Raw genomic sequence first — 6,552 nt, forward strand, 5'->3', positions numbered from 1 at the left:
ACCTGACTTACTGAAACTGTGAAATTGGCAAAGTCCAGATATTAAGGGCTCATGCTCCTCCTAGGATTAGAGGGAGGAAAAATACTTTCTTCATAAGTATAAAGTAGCCCAGTATTGAGGAACAAAGTGAACTGCCTCATCGGACAAATAAGCAGCAGTGAACTAAAGGAATGTTTTCCTGGGATCTCTATCAGGCTTTTCTTCAAGAGATTTCATGCTCAGCTGAATGTTAGAAGCATATTATCTAGAAACACACTTCACTTCTGCGTATGTATTATATTTCTCTGTTAGTAATAGAATATTAAAGCTGGTTTTTTGGTAAGCCAAGGCTTCTGATGTGGCAGTAGCCCACCTCTTTGTGTGTCTCTCACATATTTTAGCAGTCCCAAGTATTTACATAATACATAATCTCTGGTTACAGACAGAGGTTGCAGAGTTAGAAGTGGAGAATTATGTCTAGAGCTATTCAAAGAGATTAGAATTTGCAGTTTGTTTTCAACACAGTTGAATAACATTCAGGGTTGTTCGTTGGTGGGGTTTTTTTGTTGGTTTTAAAACTTTCTGACATATTTAAGCAGATTTTCTGATGTGCTGCTTTACTGGAGTGTCTGCTTTTTCAGCATATACTTCAGTAAAGTGTTTTCACAGTATCATGAGTATGTGTTTGGGACAACAAAGCTGTCTTAAATTTTTAACTTTTCTTGCTGACCTTAAAAGAGGAAATGTTTTTGAATCCTATTTAAAAATATGAGTCAACAAGGGACAACTCACATAAAAGGAGTGTATTTTCATCAGAGTGTGATGGGCACATCATCTCACACAGTATCCCTTGATTTGGAATTCCATCTGCAAACGGCAGCAAAATGGTCCATACACAAGTCTGATGGTCTTTGCTTTTACTAATTATATGGTCTCCTTAACAATTAATGACAGTAAAGCATGTCAGGAAGGGAAAAGTATGATCATTAAGAAAGAAAGTGACCTTGTGATGGCAAAATACTTCACTTGTACTAGATAAGGGAATTGCTCCCACTGTGTTTGCTTTTGTAAACAAAATGAGTGGTCAGGATGTTTCTCAGGATCCAGTGCATATAGGAGGAGCAGCCACTACTGGATTCTCAATTGCATAATCCTAGAAGACAGGTGCACACACCGTAAAAGGGACATATCTGGGGTAGCTTTGCAGACAAATGTCTCAAGGGACCTGTTGCTGTGCAGTATCACAAAGGGCTGACAAAATGTGTAACAGCAGGGGAATTGATGCTGTCACTTCAGCATGGAGTTGATTTTTGGGATTGGACAAGGGACTTTGCTGTATGGAAGTACAGATACTGAGACATTATGCACAGCAATGGCATCAAAAGGCAATCCTGGCATTCTACTGGCGTTAAATAATGACACTTGATACCACATTCATGGATTAGTGACAACAATGTCTTCAATGTGAGTTTCCAGGATAAACCATGATAACTGGAGTATTTGTCATTATTTGTGGCAGTGTTCATGAATACAGCAGCAAGAGCGAACTGCATTAATTCTTAGTGGTACTGGCTCCAGCAAATATATCAAACCTGTCTTTCATACTAATGTTCTTTAGTATGTAAAATAAAGTTCAAGGTTTGGGCTTGAGCCCAGCCTCTCTGATTACTCGAAGTGCTGGAATAACAGTAATGTTTAACAACTTCATTCCCCTACAGTGGATATATATAAAAGTAGCTGTGTAAGAGACTTTCTTGGCTACCAAATTGAAAATGATCTCTCTACAAACCAAAAGACCCATTGGAAACCTGGCTTTCTGCTGTAAGATTTTGTCTTTACCAAAAGAAGCTCAGTCCAACTGAGCAAGAGCAAGGCACTAATCATGCTTTATTCCTTTAGGAAAAGGGTGGAAGAAGAAATACGGAATGGCAGAAGCTGATGATGGTGCTGGACGTGGTGCTCTGGAAGAAGCTGCTGCTACAGAGGGCCCTGTGTGACTCCAATACTGAACTGAAGGAGCTCAAACAAACATCCGTGTCTGCGCCAGGGAATTCAGGACTGAGGCACAGAGTGACAGTCTCACTGCTGCTACACAGAACTGAACAGTAAGGCAACGTGAGAGTAAAATAGACAGCAGCACTGCAACTCCTGTCTCCAGTGGGGTCCAAACCAGATACCCGGCGCAGCTGCACAAGCACTGCACACACTGTGACATTGCTTTCCCTACTTATAATGGTGTGAGCTACTCGTATTGCCATGGAAAGAGTCCACACAATTTGTGAGACTTTTCCCTGCGGGCTCAGCTCGGGTACGGCCGGCCCTGGGCACGGTGCTCCTGCACTCCCCAGGTGTCCCGTATCGCCGGGGGGGCTGGCACCTAAGGGGCGGCTACCGCGGCCAAGGAGCCGCTCCCCTCACGGTCCTCCTGTGCCCGCCACAAGCGGCAAAATCCACCACAGGCAGAGAAATCGGCCACAGCCCCTACGGCGCCGCAGCCCCTCAGCCACCGTCTCGGCGAGCCCTTGACAGAGCGACGACCCCGCCTTCCGGCCCTGCGCCACCAGAGGCGGGGCCGCGCACGCGTGTCACAGCAGGACTGTAAGTCTCCATTTTGTGTTAATTTCACCCTCCTTCTCCCTGTCCCCGCTGCGGATCGTTCCAGCGGGAGGAGCGGGCGGCGGGCGCTGAGGGGGAGTCCTAGGGCACCGCTGCCCCCGCTCCCTGAGGCGGTGCCGCCCCTGTGCCCTCCGCGTCCTCACTGCGCCGTCATCCTCCTGTCCCTCCGCTCCGACATTGAAATACTCTCGTGGGCACGTTTCGCTCTAGTGAAAAGTGCTTTATTGGACCCTCGTGAGCGCTGCTGTGGCCCCTCGGGGAGCGGCAGAAATACGGTGTGTTACAGCAGATCCATTAATTCCCACGCTCCAGCAAAACGCAAGGCAGTCATTGCAACAACCAGCCCGTGCTTGGATCACCGAGACTGAGCAATCGCCTAACTTTAAATTCCTGCGTGAGGCAGTAACGCTTAAAGCCATTTTAGGTGCCTTACGCACGTTGTCGAAGTGATGGATCAAGTGCTTTTATATCAGTTCCTAAATTATTTTAGCTGAACACGGGTAGGCTGGGTGACAATACCATACCCAGGGCAAAGGTAGCTATGCTTTTCCAAGGATACCATGTGTCCAAGGAATAGATTAATATTGCAGATTCCCAGTAACTCATTTAAGAAATTAGTAAAATCAAGATGAAGAACAACAAAAAGCCCCACTCCCTACCTCCTCCCCCAAATAGTCCTCTTGTTCTTGGTTCTAGGCTGGAACCTAAAATGTGAGCTCAGGGATTTTCAGCTGAAAGTTGCTTTTGTGACAAAAAAATATTTTAGATTTAAACTGTTTTTGTGGGGTATGGTGTAATTAAAAATCTTAAATGATTTAACACTCTTAAGAAGAGGAAAATACAAAGTTCAGTTCAAAGAACAATTGCACAATGTGTCACCTGTAAGCAGTTTTTTAAGTATTTAATTTTTGACTGTTGGATGTTGGTGATTGAAGTGAGACATTCCAGACCATGTGCTAAGATCTTAATTTTAAATTGAATCACTGAAATGTCTAATGGAAAAATGACATTAAATATGTTGCCTTTTTTTTCAGGACAAGATGTCTCTTATCTCCAATAAATAGCAGGCCCCCCGATTACATAACCTGCTTTCACATTTCCCTTCAAATGCACTTTTAGACATTCTGAGTAGTTTTAAATCTTTGAATGATAGCAGAGTACTGTTCCTATCTTCAAAAGTTACATCCTGTGTAAAGAAATTCTACACATACACATGCTGCTTTTTTCCTGTGTTAGGCAGAGTGCTAACAAATGCTGAGTTTAGTTTGCTTGTCAATTCCACCACTTACTATGAAACCTTTAGTTTATTTCTTTCAGCTTGTTTATTTTTTTTCCCTTGTGAGACATTTGGGCAGAGATGTTGCTAGTTTCATTCAATGGGAGCTGTTACATTTCCAAGTATAGCACTTCTGATGCAAGTTCTAATTCAATCTCCTCAAAATATGCTGTTATAATAGTGCTAATTTAATTGGTATTGTAGTATTGAGAAAACTTAGAAGAATTAAGGCAGCAATATGTGAAAGCTGTGGAGCCTATTTGTTTTCAATCAGTTATTTATTTAACATTTATTTTATTTGAATCCATTTTTCATATGGTTTTATTCAGCTTCTTATAATTTTGTTTTCTTTGATTATGGTTTATGTCTCAGAGTGCAATGAGAGTAGTGTGTTACACAAAGCCTGTACTGATAGTAAAATATTTTAGTTTGACAGCCTTTGAACTGTATGTTTTCAGTTTCCATTGACTTTGCTAGTGGCCAAGGTAATACTTTTACATGCTGGGAAAATTGGAGGATATAGAGATGCTATTGGAAACAATGGGTCAACTCCTATAACTTAATGTTAAACATGGGATTATCCACTTGTCTTTCATATTATAACTGTGTATGTACTTTATAGGATTTGCCTTTTTATAGTTACAATGTATAATCCTCTCATACTCATTTTGTCATTTGTCACATGAATCCGTTTGTGAATTTGCAGTAAATTGAATTACTCAGTTTTATATGTCAGTCATTCTTTCTTCTCCAGTATCTGCAGCTTCAATTATGTCAATTACATTTGTTTATATTATTTCATATATTTATAATTTTGCCTATTTCTGCCAAGGTTAAAAATACTGTTGCTTTCCAACTTTGTCAGCTGATTTGTGTATAGAATGTCTTTAGTGTGTAAATAAACAGCTTCAGACAAATTGGCCATGTTTACTACAGAGGGCAAATGTTGACATATTAAGTCTCCAAGAAAAACGTTGTTGACTTCTGTAGCTCAGATCCTAATAGGAGAATGATTAAAAAATGCAAATTGATTATTTTCGAGTATTTTGCTGCTGTGTAGGCAATGTTTTATTTTGTTCATCAATATAAGTTGACCAGTATCATCCATATTTTCTCCTTATTAAGCTAATATCTGAAATGTCTTTTTTGCCTTCCTTTAGATTTTTTCTCACTTAGATTTAAGTTATTCTTACAGGGCTACATGGTTTTGTTGCTTTGTTATTTCCATAAGCTCTAGAGGGAGATGGACACTTTAAAGAAAGTCTTAATAAATTATGTTCATTCTTCTCGTCTTTCTCTACTCCACCAGTAATTTATCAAATAAAACTTAGATATGTTTGGTGCAATGTGTTCCTTGTGCATCGTTGTAGTTTATAACTCCTATTTTCTGAGTTTAGTGCTCAAATTCATATGTAAATGTGGTTTTTTGTTTGCTTGTTTTTATTTATTATTTTAAAGGCCTAACCAAATCTTTGTTTGTTTTGTTTGCTGATAAAATGCTTTCTGGGTTCCTTTGAGAACCAGGGAGGGAAATACGATTGTCTCTAAAGGTACAGGATAATTCTGAGTATCCGTGCTCAATAGTCAATGTCAGAATTTGAAGCCTTTCACTTTTGCATGTAAATTTTTGTAGTGAAGGAGGTGCCTCTGCACTTAATAATGTGCACACAAACTAAGGATAAAATTGTGTTGTAAGAGAAAAGCAGTTTCATAATCAGCATGTAGAAAGCTTTACTGGTAAAAATGACTGGCATTAGTTGAATGTTATTCCTGTTGGAAAGAGCTGGATCTGGCCCTGTTTATGACTAACCCAGCACCCACTGTGTCCAGGCAGAGTTATTTGGGACTGTACAATTAGATTGTACTTGTTCTCTAAGTGACTCAGCTGTTCAGAGAGTTTCTGCAGAAGCCCTTAATTAAGACTAATTCCTCCTCCCTTCCCTTAAATTTCATGACAGTCTGCTAACTGTCTTTCTACAAGGAACAGATTGGAAAGTTGTTTAAAGAGCTCTCCTCCACCAGTGCATTGATTGTGAGGGGGAATCCCAAGCTGTAAAAGGCCCCTAAATGGAGGTTCCCAAGACTGTAATCCCTGAGGGAGATGTGTCAGGGTGGGAGGGCTGAGGGTACCTACAGAGGGGAGCAGGTGTTTGCATAGGTCCCTGCAGATTGTTATGGTAACAGCGTAGAATTTTTCAAATTTATTGAGTGCTTTTAAAGGCCTACTCCTTTTGGAAGTGGTGTAGCTATTCTAGTAGCAAACTTGAAAAATTACAAAGAGGTCTTAGGAAAAAAAGCTAGTTTTAATCTTTTGGACAATACTAAAGAAAATGTCCTAATTGTGAGGTGTAAATAAACCTTTTTATTTTATTCAGATTGTGTGCCTCTCCTCTCATCAATTTGCACTGCAATACTGAATAGTCCCAGTGTAGCTCATCAGATTTGCATTGTAGCACATAACAACAGCTGCATTTGTCTGCTTCACATTTCTAGATACTCCAAAGTACAGAATTTCTGTATTGGCACTGCCATGATGCCTGTTAGTGTATCAAAGTAATGCTCTGTCTTACTGCATGAATAGTCAAAAACATTTCTATAAATTCTTCTGAATGTAAAGCTTTTTTAGCATTAACATTTGCAGAGATTTAGCAAGGTGTAAAGTCACTAAAAATCTGATGTAT

The 6,552-nt window shown here is 40.2% G+C and overlaps 1 long non-coding RNA gene across 2 annotated transcripts in view; it reads left to right on the top strand.

The window, feature by feature from the left end:
- The window catches only part of LOC121658428, a 62,359-nt gene extending 57,142 nt beyond the window's left edge, over positions 1-5,217 (top strand). For both annotated transcript variants that reach the window (XR_006013966.1, XR_006013969.1), the window contains exon 5: positions 1,879-5,217. This is a non-coding gene — a long non-coding RNA (uncharacterized LOC121658428). The remainder of the gene's footprint in view (positions 1-1,878) is intronic.
- Positions 5,218-6,552: the final 1,335 nt, after the last annotated feature.

Source organism: Corvus kubaryi, unplaced genomic scaffold, assembly GCF_017639235.1.
Source record: "Corvus kubaryi isolate FWS band 111438036 unplaced genomic scaffold, C.kubaryi_AGA036_p1.0 136, whole genome shotgun sequence".
NCBI classification, from domain to species: domain Eukaryota; kingdom Metazoa; phylum Chordata; class Aves; order Passeriformes; family Corvidae; genus Corvus; species Corvus kubaryi.